The sequence below is a fragment of the Onychomys torridus genome, chromosome 13 (genome assembly GCF_903995425.1).
Source record: "Onychomys torridus chromosome 13, mOncTor1.1, whole genome shotgun sequence".
Classification (NCBI taxonomy): Eukaryota; Metazoa; Chordata; class Mammalia; order Rodentia; family Cricetidae; genus Onychomys; species Onychomys torridus.
Genome location: NC_050455.1, coordinates 58,411,385 through 58,432,955, shown reverse-complemented (window position 1 = coordinate 58,432,955; position 21,571 = coordinate 58,411,385). Strand labels below are relative to the sequence as shown.

Genomic DNA, 21,571 nt, shown 5'->3' with positions numbered 1-21,571 from the left:
CTATATATCACATGGCTTCCTTTAACAAAGAACAAATTCTGGCCACTCCACAAGCAATCTTGGGGTGATGTGTTTCAAAGTCCTCTTGCCTCAGAACATAACCATAGAAGTTCCTGCTCTGACATCAATTCCTTGATAAAATCAAAGTTCATGAGCATCAATCAGTTTGCCAAATGCTTGTTTCCCATTGAATTACTTGCTTACTTTTCCTCCATAATTTATTAATGTGATCTTTCTGAGCCGATAGCAGTTGGAGAAATAGCCCCAGGCACTCCCTGTAAGTATTTACTATATGGATGCTCCTCAGGACTAGTATAAAACCTCATTCCAAGCATGAAAGAAGTTTCCCTTTAGTCTTAATCCTGTGAATGGATTAAGGCTTCTCTTGAACAACACGTTTGCTTGTCTCACCCCAGACAGGGTGATTGAATCATCTGTTCTGTGTGTGAAGTGTGACTGTTAGAGCAGGCATTCTCTCTGCTAGCCCAACTTCCATTTCATCTGGTCCTTCATGCCTTTCCACCTCCATCTCATTTGAATCTTATTTTGTTGTTAGCTTGCATTTTAAGATGATTTTCATTAAAAGGACAAAAAATGCACAAGTGTATACAAACCATAAGGCTGGATGAAAGGCACACAAGAAATACACACACATAACTAGCATATGAATGAGGAAAGGAAGCATTATTAGAAACTTCTGTGATGCTTCTCAGTCACAGTCTCCATCCCCACAGGATAACCACTGTCTTAACGTGTAATGTTATGGATTAGATATGTCTGACTTTAACATTTTTATGTACGAAATCCTACAGAATATATTTATTGTGCCTGAATTGAGTTATTCAGAATCATGCCAATGCAATTCACTAATGTTGTTGCAGTCAGAGTTCATTCTTGCTGCTGAGTAATATTCTGTTTCATGAATATACATTATTCTTAATTGTATTCTTAATGGACATGAGGATAATTTTTAAATTTGTGGTTAAGAGGCAGATGTTATAAATGATGTTTGGCAAACTTATTGCCAAGTTCTAGCTATTGTGCATTTAAGATAGGGTGTATCTAGTTGGTTACAGTTTTCTAAAATAGTCAAACCAGTTTACATTCATACTAGTAGATGAATATTTCACTTGTTCTGTATCCTCGTCAGTGCTTGATCTCATTGCACACCGCCTATAACCACACTTGGTTCTTTTAGTTTTCATTTTCTGATGACTGTTAATAGTGACCATTGTTCCCTGGTGGCTGGGTATTTGCTTTCTCTCTTCTGTAAGAGCCCACTTTACTTTATCATTCTATGGAATTATCCGGCTTGACTTTTCTAGTATTTTACTGTTAAAAAATAATGTTTTTCTGTAACAACTCAAAGAATAATGACAAAAAGAAAACTTAAAAGTAAAAGTAGATGACAAACTCCAAGATTATCATAAGACAAACCCTTCGGACCAAGGACTTGAGCATTTACTGCTAATAAACTGTAGTTGAGACTCAGAGAGCCAAGCGTTAGTGCTATTAGTCACACTATTTTCATTCTGAAATGCTGCACCATGTCTGTCCTGAGCTCAATATTAATGTAAATTCTCAGAGATCAGTTGTGCTGAACAAGTTTAAATAGTCATTGAAGAATTTCAGGAGGATGCTTATAAATTAACTCAAAGCCATTGAAAACAAGATACCTTGTATGAAAAATACAAGAAGCAGCAGCCTGCTTCTATCCAGTACACGACAAAATAGGACACTTCAGAAAGAGAATTTTACTAAGAGCATTAAACAACATAATATTTACTAAAACAAAATTCACCAGGAGTAATGGTACACACCTATAATCGCAGCATTTGCAAGGGAGAAGTAGGATCATTAGCCCTAAGCATGCCTGGGTTGCAAGACACCATCTCTAGAAACTAATTTCCCACTTTAAAAAAATGTTACTATCATGGAAATATTCATCTAACCTTAATTCAGTTCTTAAAATTCTATATAGATGAAAATATATTACAATGAGTTACTCAAAAAGTTCAAGTAAGAAGACTGTTACTTTGCAGATAAATAAGATTATAATCTTAGCCAATGAGATAAGAATGTAAATTTTGTCAGTGGTGGTGGCACATGCCTTTAATCCAGCACTCGGGAGGCAGAGTCAGGCTGATCTCTGGGAGTTCCAGGCCAGCCTGGTCTTCAAAGCGAGTTCCAGGAAAGGTGCAAAGCTACACAGAGAAACCCTATGTCCAAAAACAAACAAAAAAAATTCACAGATTAGATATTTAAATGTATAGCCTCTGTGATATCATTAGTATTAATTCAACAGCTATATCAAGTTGTCTATAAAACTTTTAAAAATTTGTTTAAATGTTCATGTTCATGAGATTTGAGAATCTTCAACTGGTTTATTGAATATGGTTTAGTTGTGTGTAAGATGGTAAAAAAATTGTGAATGTCAACATTTTCTATATTTATATGATGTGGCATTGACATTGACACAGCTTCTCTAAAGTGACAGTGAGGATGAGGCAGGGACTGGTCCAGTTGTGTCAACAAGAGCACCAGAGGTCATCAAGAGGCTAGACGTGCCTTCTGGACACCAGGTCCAAGTTGAGAGTAAGGAGCCTGGCTCAAATCACAAAAGTCACAGAATCATGGGGTGAGGGGCTAACTGAACTATTTCCAATAGTTCCAAAGATTTTGTTGTAACATTTTAAACTCATGTTTGTATCAAAATGAATGAAGGACTGGCTTAGATTGAGTTATAATTTAAATGTTAAAAACTTATTGATGGTTATTAAAAACAGAATAGACTTAGCAAACATTTCATTTTTTATTTCTAACTCTAAAACAGAGAAGCTTTAAGGAAAATTTTATCTTGACAATGGTAGTCTCAAGGAAAGGTAAAAAAAAAGTCAGTATACGTATATATGTGTGTGTATATATTATATAATATATAATACATATTACATTGTGAACATGCCACCATGAATGGCTATACTAAAACATCCATAGTTAGTTAGAGAAAGTTGATTACAAGTGGTGATGGCAATAATATTGAGCCTTATCCACAGTATTTTCCTTTAACATAGGAAAAAAAGAATCCAACATAAATTACAGTAAGCTCCAAATTAGGTTTCCTCATTTCACATTCTAAGAAGGTGAGGCAAAATGAGATTAGACTTTACTGTAAGGTCAGAGCTCATGGATGGTCCAGATACAGTTGTAATTGTGTGCCCAGTGTGGAAAACATGTCTAAAATAGTTTCTTATGCTTGCACATATCCTAAAGTTACATCCTTGGTAGTAGGTAAGACAACTGGCACGGCCTGGGAATCCGGTCTTGTGACTGGTTAGTCATGCTCTGGAGTTTCTTCTGACTGGGGAGGAGCTGATTTTTATTTGTGATTAGGAAGACTCCACATGAACTAGCAATCAGAAGATGGAGGCACACCCTTCTGCCTGCTCCGGAACACACACCTTTGCTGTCATTCTTTGCAGGACTGAAATTATCTGGAAACCTTGAAGATCAACAGTGTTGAGTCCAAGCAGGAGAAATTGTGAAGAAAATAGGGAAGACTCAAAGTCAATATCGTGACCATAACATCTGTAGCTCATTCCACAAAAGACAAGAGAGAAGAAATCAAACACATTTGTTGTTTAAATCTATCATATATCTGTCTGTCTATCTATCATCTATCATCTATCTATCTATCTATCTATCTATCTATCTATCTATCTATCTATCTATCTATCTATCTGTCTGTCGGTCTATCATCTATCTATCTATCTATCTATCTATCTATCTATCTACCTATCATCTATCTATCTATCTGTCTATCTGTCTATCTATCTCTTCTTGAGCTAAGCATTGTATCACACATGCATGATCCCCTCATCAGGGAGGTGGTGGTAGGAGGATTAGGATTCCAAATAATATTTTATTAAGGTAATATAAAACAAGAAGACATAAAAATGAGATTAGGATTTGGGGGATGAGAGCAGGAAGAGGGATAATGGGGGCAGAGGAAAAAGCATGGCCAGAAAGAATTATATGACATTGACAAAAAATAAATTCGCTAAAAAAATTAATCAAGTAAAGACAAATCTTTAAGGGGGCTGGAGAGCAGACTCAGCAGTTAAGAGTACTTCCTGCTCATCCTGAGGACCAGGTTGTGATTCCCCCTTTGATTCCACTTAGGGTGGCTCACAACAACCTGTAACTCAAGCTCTAGGGGGCTCTGATGCCCTCTTCTGATCTCTGATGCCACCTGTGTACACACACACACACACACACACACACACACACACACACACACACACACGAAGAGAGGAGAGAGAGACAGAGAGAGAGAGACAGAGAGACAGAGAGAGACACAGAGAGAGATCTTTAAAAATAATGAAAAATAGAAAAGAAAGAAATTGGTGTTAAAGAATCTGCAGATCTTCCCCTAAGTCCTGAGCTCAATGCTGTGGAAAATGTCATGTTTTCTGGCTGCTCTTTCATACTTCTAAATGGTTTGATAGCCCAGTAATTTTTATTCAGCCATCTTACATAATACTCATTAACTTTATGTGGTCAGAATTGAGAAAGCAGTTAGCTTTCTTACACATACACATTCACAGTCTCTCCCTCTCTTCACCTTCCATGTATACTTTTATTGCAATTTGGGTAATTTGTGAATATTATCATATGGATTATATTCACACCAGAATGAAACAGTATTCTATCATGGATTTCCTTTCTTATACAATGGTTTGTTTTTCCTGGAGTTTGTAAGATACTTTTTTTTCTTTTTTGAACTGAGGATTGAACCCAGGGCCTTGTACTTGCTAGGCAAGCGCTCTACCACTGAGCTAAATCCCCGACCCAAGATACTTTTAAATGTTATGTACTTTTAAATTTAGTATGTTACTTTGTACACATACTAAATTACTCAAAGTTGCCTTCAAATGTTCTTTGAAATTGTGACAGTCAGAGCAATCTCAAAACCTTAATGTCATTATACAAATTTACTTCTTGCTCATGTCATAGTTCAGAAGTAACAGCTGGAATTTCTTTGCCTACTATGTTTTGAGGTCATAACTTTCTTTCTTTAGAAGCTTTTTTGTTGCTGGGTGGTGGTGTTGCATGTCTTTAATCCTAGCACTTGGGAGGCAGAACAGGCAGATCTCTGAATCTGAGGCCAGCCTGCTCTACAAAGTGAGTTCTAGGACAGCCAAAGTAACACAGAGAAACCCTGCCTCAAAAAAAGAAAGAATCTTTACTATCTTGTAGGATTTCAGAGTGCTCCTTTCATTGCATCTGAATACTATCAAAAAAAAAAAAAAAAAAGAATAGGTATAGAAAGGAAGGGAGGCTGTCAGGAGTCACACTATGGATGTCATCTAGCAGTTTTGGCTATTATTTTTGACACATACCCTTGACTAAAACTCAATTCAATGCTCCCCAACATGCAGGGAGCTCAGAAAGAATTATAGAGGGATGCTCTGGAGACCAGAAGGATCCTGACAAGTACAGTGGATAATTTCCTGATGTACAGACATCAATGCTACTACCTTCTCTGTTTTGATTGGAGATAGACCTTCTTCAAGCCTTCCTCCTCCCCTGGCCTGCTTCATGAGAACTCCTCTGAGGAACTCTAATTTTTCTCTCATGTTGGACTTGAGTTTTCTGGTTTTTGCTCTACCTTTTCCTGATTTATTGGCTTGTTCTTGGAAAGCTGTTTTTCAAATGGTATGTGGAAGAAATGAGTTATTTTGAGTGCTCAAAAACATGAAAATGTCATCATTTACATGGCTTTACTTTGGTCATACAATTCTAGATTCAAAATAAACTCATTTTTAAGCTGTGAAGGCATTCAAAGAGATGTCTACTTTTGCTGTTATTCTTGGGAAATTCAGCACAGATAATTTTTCCCCTATGTGAATGATTTTAAATGTTTATGGGTTACTATTATCTCAGAATGGTGTGTATTTAATTAACGAGTAAATGTAAAGGGAACCTTTGATCCCACAAGTTCATAGTCTTTATTTGTGGAATTCTTAAAGCATTTTTTTAAAAATTCATTTTCCATCCCTTTCTACACAGAAAAAAGTCATCTTCTCGAACTTTCTAGGATTGGCTTTGGTCACTTTTTTTTCCCTCCAATGTTTTATGTAGCTTTTTTTTTCTGCTTTGCTGAGGATTAATTTGTTGTTCACTCTCTCTAGAAGCAGAGTCAAAGGGCCTGTGTTCAGCTCATGTTAGGCCACCCATGACTTTTATTTTCATTCTCTGGAAGACTAGAGGCTGGAAGAAGCAGATGAAGGAACTTGTTTGATTACATGGTACTGGGGAGGGAACTTCGGGTCCAAGTGTTCTGTGTTCATGTCTCTAATGAAGGCCCCACTCCACCACTTGTTGCCAGTCTGTGCCAGTGTTCCTGCCTTACAAAGTCTCAGTCTGCTGGAGTTTGGGGGAGAACCGCTGATAACCCCACATTCTTAGCTCTGCCTGTGGACAGGCACTGTGTAAACTGCTTCTCCAAGTCAATACCTGCCTCCAAGTGGCTGAATGTCTTTAAAGAGAATCCATTGCAGTGTATTTTGTCTGGTGATGTCTCTTGTCTCTTTTATTTCCTTTTATGATAGAAAGTTAATTTTAGAAGTTCAAAATTGATTTATTTTTTGTGTGCAAGAGGAGGATGAAACACAGGTGACGAATTTGCCATTTTATCTAGAAGTTTCCCAATTACAATGATATCTGTGTGTGTGTATATGTATATGATATATATATATATCAGAGCCACTTTGTTGAATGAGACAGAAATTTCATCAGTTTAATTTGTGCCACATAAACCCCAGGCGCAAAAGAGCCTTTAAAATTATTACCTTCACATGTTTTTGTTTGTTTGTTTGTTTGTTTTTCCTGTTAGAACTGTTAAAACAGTTTTTATGAGTCAAATGATATTGGAGCTTGAGAAGACGGCTCGATTTTTTAAGAGCACCTGTTACTCTTTCTGAGGAACTGAGCAGGCTTTGGATCCCAGCGCCCATATAGTGCCTCACAACCATCCATGACTCCACTTCCAGGGGAGCGGATGTCCTCTTCAAGAGCACCAGACATGCACACGGTGCCCCGGCATGCATGCAGGCACAACACTAATATACATACAATAAGTAAATATTTTAAAAGGTTTTTCAAATTAGTACTTTGGGAGGATGGAGTAGATTAAGTGCTACTAAAATAGTGAGTGTGGGCAACAGTTCTATAAAATAAAGTGTCAGGGATTGTCTCACATTGACGCTACAAATCCCACCCACCCATCCACGCCCCCGCCCCCCACCCCGCCATTTTTCTCTTTCTTTTTGAGACAGGTTTCACGTGCAGCCTAAGCTGTCTAAGAATTTCTGTAGCCCTAACTAGCCCTATTACGTTTTGTCTTCAAGGATGGCAAATCTTTGTGCTAGGCTGTGGTTTGGGCCTTTCACAAGAAATGCTCCCTAGTAGATCTTTAAACTCTGAAGCACAGGCTCCGGAATGAGTTAAACAATTAAAACTTGTCATCGGCTTCCTAACTCCATGCAACAGGTTTGGAACTATTTTCTTTGCGAACGAATACGTCAAATGCTATTATATATATTTAATCTTGTATCCTTAACCTTGACCATCCCTGTCTGTAACTCTAGGGATGACCGAGCATGTCCAAAATGTAATGCCCAAAGGCTACACAGGATCTTCATTTAATGGGAAAACCCAAAGTGTTGATTTAGCATAGGACTTGCCACAAACTGTGAACTTATCAAATACTAGTTCAGTGGCTGTGTTTATTATTTTATTTAGCAGTGACCCTTTAGTCCCCAGGTGGCTTTAGGAAGTAAGGATTTCTTCATTCTTATGTCTGTGACCTAACTTTAGAAATGCAGTTTCTGTGCCATTCCCAGCCTAGTCTGGATGCTTTGCTCTGGGAAGCTGCACAACCCCCTGGGGTGGAGGCCAGCTGTGTATGAAAGCTGGTCTCCCCACCCTTCCCCCAGGCTCTTTGAAAGAGGTGTCAGCAGCGCAAAGCCAGAAAAATAAGTCAGTGAAAACGAGCTGGCCGCTAGGAATGCACCCCCACAGCGTGGAGAACCCACCAGCAGCCAAGTGTGTTTCTTATTGCAGAGGTTGAGTCACCAGAAAGACTGGCCCGAGGTGAGCCAGGCACATCCGCGTTAGGACTCAGAGACACGCCTTCTTCTCACACAAACCTTCCAGATCCCAGCCGCCTAGGCGGACTCCCGGGTGGTGCTACCAGCCCTGCCACTCGGGACAGGCAGAGGTTGGGGACCGCCTGGCGTTGCACCGATCGGGATCCACAGGTTGCAGACGCAGGGAGCGGTGCCCATGACCGTGACGCTGTGAGGCTGCGGGTGTGCGGTGGCTGCTGGTGGGTCCCGGAGCTCAGGAAGACCGGAGCGGCCCTGAAACCTGACACCAGAGCCCTCGCTGTGGCTGTCCCCCGAGCTGGTGAGTTGGGGAAGGGCGGCTGTCGGCTGGAATTCAGTCCCACCCACTCTGGGTGCGGGCCGCCGCCGGGCTTCAAGGAAGGGGGACCCCGGAGGAGGGCGCAGGCCCTGAGCCTGCAGCCTTCCATCTGTTGCCTGCAGAAAACCTAGGGAGCCAGACTTGGGGGCCGCTCCTGCTCAGATGCTCCCACCCCCACCCCGCAAACTCGATCTACCCCCTTTGCTTTGGTGTGTGCCTATCCTACAGTTGATGAGAACAAAAAGCAAACCCAAACTAAACATTGGACAGAGGCAGGTCCATTTGTATTTTTTGAAAAAAAAGCGATTATTATCAGCAAGAAGAAGAGAGAAAGGACCAAGGGAGGGTAGCCAGGCAAGGGACAGGACTTGTCTTAGCACTTCCTTAAGATGAATCAGCCACAGAAAGTAAAGAGTGTTTTCTGTGACCCAGTGTTTGCCCCATTACTTTTGGATTTGGGTCAAAGTTTTGCATGTAGGGAGTGAGTGTGGGAAGTGAGTGTTGTTGCCAGTGGTCTCAATATACCCACTTCCAAGATTTTCCCCACCGCAACACTGTCTTACTACGCCTCTGGAAACCATTGACTCTGGTGATAGATAGGTAAGCAGTAATGGCCTTCCTAGGAAAAGGCTATATCTGGTTAAAGCCTGCACACCAGTAACCTGTTTGCCAGCTTTTTTACCACATGACCTAAAACTAAGGCTGTGGGACGGCAGTTTGAATGGATTGCATGTAGTTTCGGGGTTACTAGTAATGACCTGGGTTTTGACTTGAGTCTGCTTAATACCCACAGTTCTCAATATTTAGTCATCGTCATACTTACTTGCATGTGCATACAATGTGCTGGGTTAATGGTTGTAACTTATGAAAAGTAGTTGAAGACAGACATTGGCATTCTTGCAAGTAGAGAAGTACAGCGGATTTGTAAGATACTGTAAAGTTCAGTTTATAGTTATAAAATGAGAGAAGTGCTTTTCTGATGCCGCCCTGTCCACTCCCATAGCAAGTTTTCAGAGTTTCCAAAGGTAATTCCTTACCCACATGAGACCACTATTCTTACCAGCAGGAACTTCGATGGATCCACCACAAGGCGTACACTTGCCAGATACTCCAACATTAAGGAGACTTCTCTGATGAAGGACTGACTATGAACTCACATGCTCTGTTACTATCATTGCTCTTGAGTGGAAAACAAAACATTTCTGATGAAACTGGATAAGCCTGTTCTCATCTTTGCCAAGTGGCAATAAAAAGAATCTGTCAAATGCAAGCAAACCACAGCTCCCCCTCCTCATAGGTCATTTCTAGAACAGGCATGTTTGACCTGATAAGGAAGGTAGCCCTGGGAAAGCAATCCTCTTAACTCATGGTGTGCCACATGATACTACTTCTGTCTTCCTGTTTCAGGTTGGGCATTCATTTAGGTAATTATTCCTCTAGAAACAAGGATGTCAAAGTCCCACGTAGTTCAGAGATGGCATCTGCTGGTTTCCCCCATTCTTAGAAAGTTGGAGTTTGGCTTTCAGCCTAGAGCAGTGGTTCTCAACCTTTCTAATGCTGTGATCCTTAAATACAGTTCCTCATGGTGTGGTGATCCCCAGCCATAAAATTATTTTTGTTGTTACTTCATAACTGCAGTTTTGCTGCTTTTGTGAATCATAATGCAAATAGCTCTGTTTTCCAATGGTCTTAGGTGACTCCTGTGAGAGGAAAGGGTTGTTCATCCCCAAGGGGTTCATGATCCACAGGTTAAGAAATGCTGGCCTAGTAGAGCATGGAAGGCACACTGACTAGTCACATGAAGCTCATCTCACAATGGGTACAGTTTCTTGCGCTGATTCATCAAGGCTGGTTAACCAATAGTTCAGCTCTGAAGCAATCACTTGTAATGCTGAGATTCAGGAGAACAATTCCAATAAAAAGAGACAGGACAAACCCCATGTTAGCTATGAATTATTTGTGGAGATGCCTACCAAAGGATTGGCTTTCTTCACAGTTAGGCGTATGAGGTATGGAGTAGATGGTCTGTAGATGCAGAAAGTGGCAACATCACTAGATGGACCTGTTCTGAGCACTATATTCTTGGTTGATTCCAGGCTCTTTTCCGTCACTATTGCTGTCCTTCAAGTGTTGAGCTTCTCTCCTCCGCCCTCCTTAAGTAAGCAAAAGACTGATGTGCAATGGATTTCTGTTTAATAAATGATTAAAAGAATTCTTTCATACATTCAGTATTTTAACTCATTCAATATCTTGAGAAAGTGATATGTTCAGTTGCTTGTTCATTTATCCAACAAATATTTCTAAATAGCATCAAGCACTATTATTGGCTCTGTAGACAGACATGGACAAAATAGGCAGGCATCCCTAACCCTGTGGGTCTTACTACTTACCTGGGGACAAAGAGCTGACAAGATGAACAGGTTACTTCTATGACACATGACTCACAAGTGATAAAGAGAAATAGAGTATAGGGCAGGAGAGAGTTATTCCATAAGTTTCGGTAGTGTGGGGGGGGGGGTGGGAGTGCCAGGCAGCAGACTAAGTACCAGGGCGAGTCCTACTGAGAATTTATTTCAATGTCTATCTGGAGCAGCTGAGGGAGTGAACCTTTGGAGACAATTCCAGACTGAACACCCAGGGAGCTGGGATTTGTAAGTCACATTCCCTGGGTGGGGCACTAATAGGGCCAGGTCAGAGAGGGTTTTGAAGGTGCTAATAAATAGTTGGCTTTGGGTTTTCACTCTAGGTAGAATGAGAAAAAGCTATACTAAATAGCCTATGAAACATTCTCCAACAAATTCTTCCCTAGTTCATTATAAGCATTAATGTTCTTCTAAACACCATGGATAAGAGATGCTCAAAGGACAGAAGGACTCTGCAATGCACTCATTACATCCCAGGGTGGGGAGAGAGAAGTGAACAAATTAATAATCCTACAATGTTTAATATTATTATTAAAGAAAGCATGGTAATAGGTAAATATAATGACACTGGTCAGGAGAAGTCTTGGATAAACACATATTTTATTGTAATATAATAGCTATACATATACATATACACTTGACCTAAATATATATACCTACTAAATATGTAAATATATAAATAAATATATATTTAGTAGTTATATATATTTAGGTAGAGTGTGATAGTTTAATATATGCTTACAGTTGCCTCTCCTTGGGTGTGAGTTCTATATCTATGTGTTCAGCTATCTTTGGGTAAAAATATTTGGAGCCAAATGGTGTCTGTACAGAGCATTTACAAGTCCTTTCTCATTATAATTTCCTGAGCAATCTACTGTAACAGCTATTTGCACATCCTTCACACTATGTTGGTTATGACTATTCCAGAGATGGTTTAAGGTATAGATTTAAAATACGTAATGCTTGTGCAGATTGTGTGCAAATGCTATGTAACTGTATATAAAAGCTTCTATGTTAGAGGCATTTAAATTACTCCGCTGTAGAAGCAGAGGAGCACTATGCATTTGAACTGATAAAATTGGAATATTTTTCATGGTCATCTCTTCAAAAACTTATTATGCATTTGTTAAGAAAGCATTGTATAGCTAATAAAGTAACTTGTTAAAGCCATCTCTCTGGCTTCCTTGAAGACAGTGATCATAATTTGACCACAATAGAAGAAAGGATGGAGGAAAGGCTACTCTGATTGACCAGCAATGGCAGCAGTGTAGATAAGCATTGGAACGGCAGTCTCTGACAAAAGCAGATCCATTCAGAAAATGGACTTAATAATAAGCCAAGTAAATGGTAGGGATGATAGAAAGAAAGATTGAAAATGGTCATTCCAATGCATAAAGAACAACTTGGGTAGATGATAATACTGTTTCTTAAGACTGGTAGAGATGAGTAAGGAAAAGATTTAAGGGGGAGGTAAAGACTCGGTTACCAACTGAGGTATTTTTTGGGCTTCTGGATGGAAACAGCCAGTTAAGCTTTTTTTTTTTTTTTTAATCAGGAGTAATAAGCCAACACACAGCTAGATGCAAGGTCTTCAAGACATCAACTGGAGAGAGCTAGGGTAGTGTGAGATCTAGGTTGTAGAATTGATCTATGGCTTGATTTGACATTGAAGGATCTTATAAAGAAAGCATCAGAACACTGGTCAAGTGATAGGACAGTTATCAGATGACACTGTCATCATGAACGTTAAGAGAAGAGTTTTTACAGAATGGACAGTGCTGTCAGATGTTGCTCAGATAAAGGCTGAGATGAGCAGTGTGTGATCATGCACGGCAGTGTGAACACATGGGAAACTTTAACAACTGATGGACTTCTCCAAATAACATATACAGAAAAACTAATATAAAGTTTTGAAAGTAGCTTTCACCTAATCCTAAAAGAAATAGAAATTAGAGAGCACCAGAAAAACTTAGAAGCTCTATGCAGACTCTAATAAAATACATTTTTAAAATGTGCTTGTAGAACAAAGAAATACAAAGGTGTTGTGTGAGTTCTCAATGTATTTTGATGAAGAGTGAGCTTGGGTCAGTGCTAAAGAGCTTTCAATTCATTAAACTTTTTTTTTTTCAGAACAAAGCAGTGAATGAGGGAACGTCTTATGCCATTGAATCAATGAGAGAGAAAGTGAGAAAATTAATCTCTCTGTCCTCCCCTTCCCAGTCTGATGCTGGAGACTGCACCCCACAGCCCCCAGCATGCTTGATCTAATGCTGAGTTCCATCCCTGGCCTCCTTTCCCATCTTCATGTTGCCCACACTGACCTCCCATTCTGTGCACCAAAGTGTGCTGTGTAGGTTTTGCATTCTTATCTCTGAATAAAAGACCACAGTATTCCAAATGGAAGCATTGGACTTAAAAAGAAAAAGAGAAACCTCTAACATTCCTCATGAGCACAAGGAATTTCTTTGAATGGGAAAAAGTCACAGTGGGAGTGGAGGAGGTTTCTGTGCAGACACAGAAAGTCAGTTGAAGCCTGAAGGATATCTGGTACTGGTCAGGGAAAGAACCAAAGAAGAACCAACTAGGCCGAGCCAAAACACCTATGGGATTTCTAGCCTGGAATGAGCATGATGCGTTCCAGAACCTGAGAGAAGAGAGTAGAGAGTAGAAAGCAGGAGGCAGAAAGGAGCATGGGTGAGCGTGGGCATGCGCCTTGGGAAACCATTGCTGGGACTGACAAAGACCAAGAAGGGCAACACAAAAGAATTATTTGCCAGGGGTGTTGTGTCTGTGGCCTCCACTAGGAAGGAAATTACGTTAAATGCAATCAAATGGCCTTGCAGCTATAATTCAAAGCATGATCACACATATCTGAGAACACAACATGTTGAATCATTGGTAGGGAGTATAGATAAAAACTCAAGAAGTGATCATGAAAATTTTAATTGTGAGATATAAAACAGATCAAAGTAAATTAGGTTGACCCTGTCTTATATAATTGTTCAATGTTCAAATATGCAAAATTACTTTCGGCAGGTAAAGCTGTTTCATTGGAGGCAGTGATAGGCACATGCCTGGGTGATTTACAGCAAACAGTTAAGTTTACTCTGTCATTAAGTAAACTTTGCCAGCACAGCACTGTGTGTTGCTAAAAGACATGGCAGTCCATCTCCACACCATGACTTTCTCCTGTTGATGCTCTTGATTGTTCAAATGTTCTGCCCTATAGCACTAGACCTGAGGAGTCTACACATCTTGCTTCATGTTTATTTCCTTCTCTCTTTTGTAGTTAGAGTTTTCCTGCCTGGCCCACAGTCAGGACAAATCTCTCTTACTTGCCAGTCCCACAGTCGCTCAGACCCAACCAAAAAAGCACACAGAAACTTACATTGTTTACAAACTGTATGGCTATGGCAGGCTTCTTGTTATCTACTTTTTCTATCTTAAATTAACCCATTTCTGTTAGTCTATACTTTGCCACATGGCTTGTGGCTTACCAGTACCTTTACATGTTGCTTTTCATGGCGGCTGCTGGTGATGTCTCTCCCCAGCCTTCTACTTCCCAGAATTCTCTTCTCTCTTGTCCCGCCTATACTTCCTGCCTAGCCACTGGCCAAACAGCATTTTATTTGTACAGAGCGATATTCACAGCACTTCCCCCTTTTTTTTGTTTTGTTTTGTTTTGTTTTGTTTACAAACCCCACGTTGGGCGCCACTCTTTCCTTTCCTTTCCCAGTTCCATTTCTGTATCTACGTATTTAAGGTATAGAGAGTGGGTAAGGTAAAAAGAATGTGGGAAGATTGTGAGGAGTGGAGACAGAGGAAGTCTATAAAGGAAAATCATTCTGGTAGGTTAACTACAAGTCCTTGTTTTAGCCTGCCTCTGTAGCACATACATTCATTTCCAGTTACAGTGACTCAAGGCCAACACAATCTTCTGCTGCTTCAACTTGCTTAGAAAAGTGAAGCAATTAAAATTGGATGGATGGACACACCAGAAAAAGAAAAGTGGATTCATATCCTATGTCTCCACTCTAACTTAGGCAAGGTAATCAGGGCCCAGGAAGCTTATTATAAAAATGATTCAGTACTTAGTCATTACTTGGAGTGTATTATTTTTACCAATAAGACATGCTGTAGATAAATATTTATCGCCATGTCCAAATACATAAAATATAGAATGAAATTAAACTTTTTCACTTTACAGAAGGAATGAAAAAACTGAGTCATCTACTCTCCTTGACAGTCTCTTGATCTGCGCTCACCCAGGCTGGCCTTGAACTCTTAATCCTTCTGATTTAGCTCTGAGAACTGGGATTACAGGCCTGAGCCACCATGCCCCTGTAACAGGTCTTTCTTGTTGGGACTTTTGTTGGACCACAAGCCACCAAATAATGATATGGAGACTTACTATTAATTATGAAAGTTTGGCTTCAGCTTATGCTGTTCTCAACTAGCTCTTGTAGCTTAAATTAACTTGCTTCTATTAATCTACATTCTACCACATGCCTCTTTACCTTTCCTCTATTCTGTACATCGGACTTGCTCTGTGTCTCATTGGGGAAATCTGTTACACACCAGATTATAAACCAGAGCTCCTATATTTGCATGGAAGTCCTGCCTACCCTCTCCTGCTTAGTTACTAGCTGTTCAGTTCTTTATTAACCCTGTCAGGTACCTTAGGTAAGGGAGGTAAAACAAAGACACATCTTTACACAGTTTGCTCAAATATCTTGCAACATGTCCCACTAAAATGAGCATCTCTTAGTGCTTAGAAAGAACAGAACCATTTCTAATATCTAGACTAGCTATATCTTGACTTGGGTGCCTCCTTGGATTGGTCTAGACTTGTAATTTTCTGAAGTTTTCCTCTAAAGGCTACAAATGCAGGAATGACACTACCCTTTTGCTAATTTTGTAAAGCTTTGACTACACTACAATTAACTATATGGAAACTTGTCACCAGTCCCAAGTCCTGGGCCTCTCCGCTCCATGATTGATCTTAATCTTCCTAGGCATAATAAGATATAGTATACTCTGGAATGCTGCTGGTCAGTGTTGGGATGTTAGAGCTCCATTGGGGACAGCACAGGAAAAAAAATCCATGTAAATATTCACACACATTCATGAGAGAGAGAGAGAGAGAGTGAGAGGGAACATGATGAAACAAGAAGATATATAGTGAGTCATAGAAACAAGACCACTTTTTAATCTTCAGTTGGAAACTAGTGCTAGCTGATAAAGACCACTCAGTTGATATCACATGAGAAAGCCACATACAGATTCACTTTTTTCCTGGGATTTCCCCAGAATAATATTGGGGGCTTCTCATTTTGAAGTTAGCCTGTACTATCTCCCCAAATCTCCTTTGTTTGATTTCAATAGGAGAGCCAACTGGGCAAAGGGAGGATGTGTAACTTGATAGTAACTCTTGTTGTTATCCTTAGTTTGGAGGTTGTCCCTGTCACGGTCAGTGTTGGGAATTGACAGACTTCATGAGAATCCATTCTGTTAAGATGACAAAGAGTTCAAGAGTACAGGGAAAGGTTTCTTGTCTAGCATGTTGAGCCCTTCAGTGGGTAGAGTCATAGCCGCCTGGAGATTCAGTCCTCTCTCTGCAGACTTGAGAAGCCCTGTGCTGCATGTTTCCTGTGTCATTGAATCTGGTGTGGTTTCCCAAAGGCTACAGGATGAGAACTGAGCTACTGTGAAGGTGACTCTCACACCACTAGACTATTCTCTCTGCATCCCAACAGTGTACCTCAAGCTGTGACTCCTCGAAGCACCCACCCTTGCCAAGTGCTCTTTATCTTCTAAGTAGAGCTGTGTATGAGACCAGGGAAGCAGCTTCCAGAAGGGGCCATAGTAGAGTTGCTTTAGTGAAATGCCGTCTTGAGGTAAGGCCTAAGCAGTCTGTAGAACTGAGGTGGCTCCTTAAAATCAATCTAGAAGACATTTAGGATAAAGACTTCCCACTTTGAGAACAAGAACTAATTTAAAATGAAAATTCTAGGACCACTCAAATGTTGAGTTCAAATATCCCTGAGCTCAGTTCCCTATATTAACACCTACTGTTTTGCCTCCATGACATTGGACATCTCCTTTACCTTAATCATCAAGGCACTTGTTTGTAAAATCTTGGTTAGTTGTCAATATCTCAGATATTGACAGCTAGATACTCAATAGGCTAACTGGCTTACAACAACCAAACAGATCATAGTTCTTTCTATGAATGACTGAGAAGACATCTATGTCATATCCATTTATTTCTTTTAAATGTTAATATTCACACAAATTGGGGCAAATAGATGAAGTTTTGTTGTTTTTTTTTTTCCCTACAGGGAATATGCATTCTTCACTATGCTATTTCCAAAAACACAACATTCTATGATTCAGGAAAGCACAGACTCTTTTATTGAATGTGTGTTGTATCTGTTTTTCTCTTAGCTCTTTAAGGCACTCTGAAGTTGATTCTTACACCTAAAATCTTAACAAGTGAACCACAAAGAAGCATGGAGAGACGAGTCAAGGAAGGGGACAATTTAGAAGGAAATCTGATACATGTATGAAATGCCACAATGACTCGCATTCCTGTGTTTGCTAATTAAGATTAATAGAACAATATAATAGAATAATATGAAATTAATAGAATACATTTAAAAACTCATGAATGTTGGCTATATATCCTTAAAATGTAGCATTTGTGGAACAAATATTTTGTAACCAGTAGAAACATTTCTATTAATTATTTTTTCAGAAATTGTGTTTTTAAAAGACATAGAAAGTAGAGTGTGAGGGTTAAAAATACCTCAGAGCTGCTTTCAAATTGATTTTTTTCCATAGTAAAGTTGTGCTATGCATGGTCACCAGATCCAAAGGATAAACACAACACAAGAAATCGAAGAATTATTGGCATTCTTTGGGTTGCACACGTTCTGACTGTAGTAGCACAGTGTAAATTTTAAGGGAAAGGTCAAGCTAGTTAAAATTAACAATGCTGTTATTACAACAAGAAACTGGCTATCTATTGATTCAGGTGCCTCCTCAGCTGGACTTAAACCTCGGATTCCCTGACATTTCCAACAGACATCCCCAAATAAAGGGAACAACACAAGCAGTTCGGTGATTTCCTAATTCCTACAATTCACTACCCAGAAACTATTAACTGCCATCAGCGTGCCTGGCTGCTCCCCCTCAACTACCACCACCACTTCAAGCATTGGATTTTTACCACCTGGAGCCTGACAATTGCAATTCAATCTCCAATGTGACTTTAGTCCATCTGAATTTGTTGACTTAAACAATGTATTAAGTGCCTTCTGTGTGGTCAACACTGTGTTTGCATCTCAGGCCAAGTCTCTGCTCTCAAAGAGCCTGGTAGAGCACACCTTAAATCCCAGCACTCTGGAGGCAAGGCAGGGGCATCTCTGTGAGTTCCAGGCCAGCCTGGTCTATAGTGCAAGTTCCAGGAGATCCGGGGCTACATAGAGGAACCCTTTTTTCAAAAACATGAATAAATAGATAGATAGAAAGATAGATAGATAGATAGATAGATAGATAGATAGATAGATAGATAGGTAGATAAAATAAAGAACATGGAGCCTGGTAAAGTTCTGTGAGTAGATACCTGCAACCCCATACACTGTGAAATCATTCTTAGAAGGCAGCATAGTAACAAGAAGTAAGCCTGAGAGGTTGAAGTGTAGAGAGATTGTTGGTTAGGAATGCAAATGAAAAGATCTCAATTTAATTGTGCTCACCTGTAATCCCAGCTCTCCAGAGGCAGAGGCAGGTGGATCTCTGTGGTTTAAGGCCAGCCTGGTCTACAGAGAGAGTTTCAAGACAGCCAGAGCTACAAAGAGAAACCCTGTCTCAAAAAAAAAACAAAAACAAAAACAAAAAACAAAACAAAACAAAACACAAACAAACAAACAAAATCTCTCTACTTACAAAAATTGGGGAAGGGATCAGATCAGGAAAACATTAATGAGAGAGGGCCCTAACAAGCTGTGGTGGGAAACAAGGGAAATTTTATACAAATGAAGATGCTGCCTTGATTTTAATAAAGAATTTGGTAGATGAATAATGCATGGTGAACAAAACTCAAATCCAGGAAAGAGAAAGTGAAACGACCTGGGAAAGAAAAGCAGACATGAATCCATTGGAGGTGCCTGTGGCTATTTAATTGGATCTATTCTGGAAAATACCAATCAAGATATAGGTCTCTCAGAAGAATTCATAGTGGTAAAAATTAAAAATAATGGCAGGAGATGGCCACTAACATCCAGGAGACCAAGTATCATTTCTTAGGATGGCCTTGAATTATGGGGAGAATGAGCCACCCTATTGAAGTGGTTGTTATTATTATTATTATTATTATTATTATTATTATTATTATTATTAACAACTATCATTATTTCCTTTCTATAAGCAGTGCTCTGTTTTGGTTTATAATGCCATTTAAGCTCTGGTAGACACAGGAAAATACAATATATATGATTCTATATACTTAACATCATTGCTAAACTAGAAGAACATATTAAATATACCAGCAGCTCTTAGTTTATGAGTATAACATCATCCATCCCTTGCCCTCTGACTCATTTCAATGACACTGTCTCCCAGCTACCTTGTGAAATAGGATGGGTCATAACTCAGTTGGCTGGGACATGCGCTACCTCATGGGATCCTTAGAGATTTCTAAAGTGATTGAATAAGTCCATTAATAAAGGCTTTATTAATAACTGATACCAAGTTACTATTAACTTTAGCCCAAATTAACTTTCTTAATTTTCTTCAGTAGCTTTGCCTTGGCATTGCCATGACTAAATTTAACACATTTTAAACATAAGATCAGTCTGTCAATGCATAACAAAATACATCTTGATGTTTTGAAAGAACTGAAGAACTGTTTTCAGGTAATAATTATTTTATGGGTTTTAGTAATACGTAAAATACTGTTCATTGATTGACTTAGAAAAATATGAAGTGATTCACTTCATTTAGGGAAGTTTCTCCTCTGTCTCTCTCTATCTCTCTGTCTCTGTCTCTGTCTCTCTCTCTCTCTCTTTCTCTTCTCAAACCTCTGTTAAGTATCCATGTCTCTCTAGTTCTTTGTTTTCAAAAGCCTAGAAAACATCCTATATATGATCATCTGGCAGCCGCTCACTGTCCATATGTATTTTTGTTATGAATTTTGAGAATATACTATGTACCTCCTCATTCAGCTTATATATTCTCTGTGTCCCTTCTAATGTCTTTCATCCAGGCACAAAAATATTTCTTTGTTATGAATTTGTTATTTAAAACATAGAACTGTGAACAAGTGTGTTTTTATAAAATCTCCCGGCAATTTACCAACAGGCCAAGTGTTTTGATTATTAATACAGAAAATGAAATCCTAAGAAAACACTGAAATGACTCACATCTGAGTGAGACATGTAATTGATACCTATGAACTTGTATGATTAGAACCATGTTGGTTCCTATTTTTCCCCTGGCGCCTTGTGTTGCTTATGTTATTCACTAAGCTGTCATCCAACTCAAATATTCTAAATTTTACCCATCTGTAAATTCATCAATACTTTATATTCTCTTCAGTAAGATCAATGTGGTTTTTTTTTTTTCTGATTTGTTTTGAATGTGTGTAAAGCAGTATTATAGGCACCAAGCTCTTTTCTGTAAACAATGTCTTTGGATTTGTTTATAGTATGAAAACATGAAGAGAAAGGCACAAACACTATTCTTAGGGAAAGAAACATAAATAAATACATACTTTTACTGTAAATATTTCCATGGAAGGAAATATAAATAAATAAATACTATTACTATTCTTAGGGAAGGAAGAAGCTCTTCTTGGAAAACGTACGAGTATTTTATGAATCACTTTAGGTTACCGTTGTTTGACCTGGCTGTCGGGTGAAAGCATGCACCGCTGTTAAACCATTGTATTATAGACTGACAATCACTTTTGGTTTGGCTTTCTTGACTCTTCCCAAGAAGCATAGTTTCTTGTTTATGCGTAGCAAAAATCCAAAGTCAAAAACAGACTTGCCAAAACAGTTTGGGGTAAAAAGAACTTAAAGCTGCGTGGCTTATGTGGATGGTACCAGAATGACCTGGAGTTTCTCGAACTGCCTTCATTTGAACCTCTATTACATCACAGATCTAGGGATGCTCAAGTTAGACTCCATGTTCTGAACATCTGCTCACCCTTACAGAAACAGCATTGGCTCTCGTACCAGTAGAAGCTATTAAGTCTGTCCCTTGAAAAAGGAATTGGCCTTAGATTTTAAGGCTTTTCCACCATCACAGTCTGTAGCACGAATTGTTAGAGGGTCTTATTGATAAAAACAAACCTGGAGCCAGGTATTGGGATGAACACTGGAAGATCAGAGAAGCAGAACAAGCCACAGCTTCCTCACCTTGCCAATTCCTCAGCTGATTCTGTTTCCTCAGACTGGAAGCCTCTGAACCCTCATCCAAATGGATCTCAGCTGAACTTCTGCTAAAAGCCTAAAAGCTTAAACAGCCCAGAAGCTTCTAGTTTCTGGTCTTCATGCCTTATATACCTTTCTGCTTTCAGCCATCACTTCCCGGGATTAAAGGTGTGAGTCCTCATGCCTGGCTGTTCCCAGTGTGGCTTTGAACTCACAGAGATC

General features: G+C 39.4%; 1 protein-coding gene across 3 annotated transcripts in view; it reads left to right on the top strand.

Moving 5' to 3' along the window:
* The window catches only part of Rab27b (RAB27B, member RAS oncogene family), a 147,743-nt gene that overhangs the window by 78,325 nt on the left and 47,847 nt on the right, over positions 1–21,571 (top strand). Inside the window, exon 3 of one of the 3 annotated variants that reach the window (XM_036204782.1) lies at positions 8,125–8,469. The exons of the other annotated variants lie outside the window; for them this stretch is intronic. The gene's annotated coding sequence lies outside the window, so the exon portion shown is untranslated. The remainder of the gene's footprint in view (positions 1–8,124; positions 8,470–21,571) is intronic. 3 annotated transcript variants of the gene reach the window in all.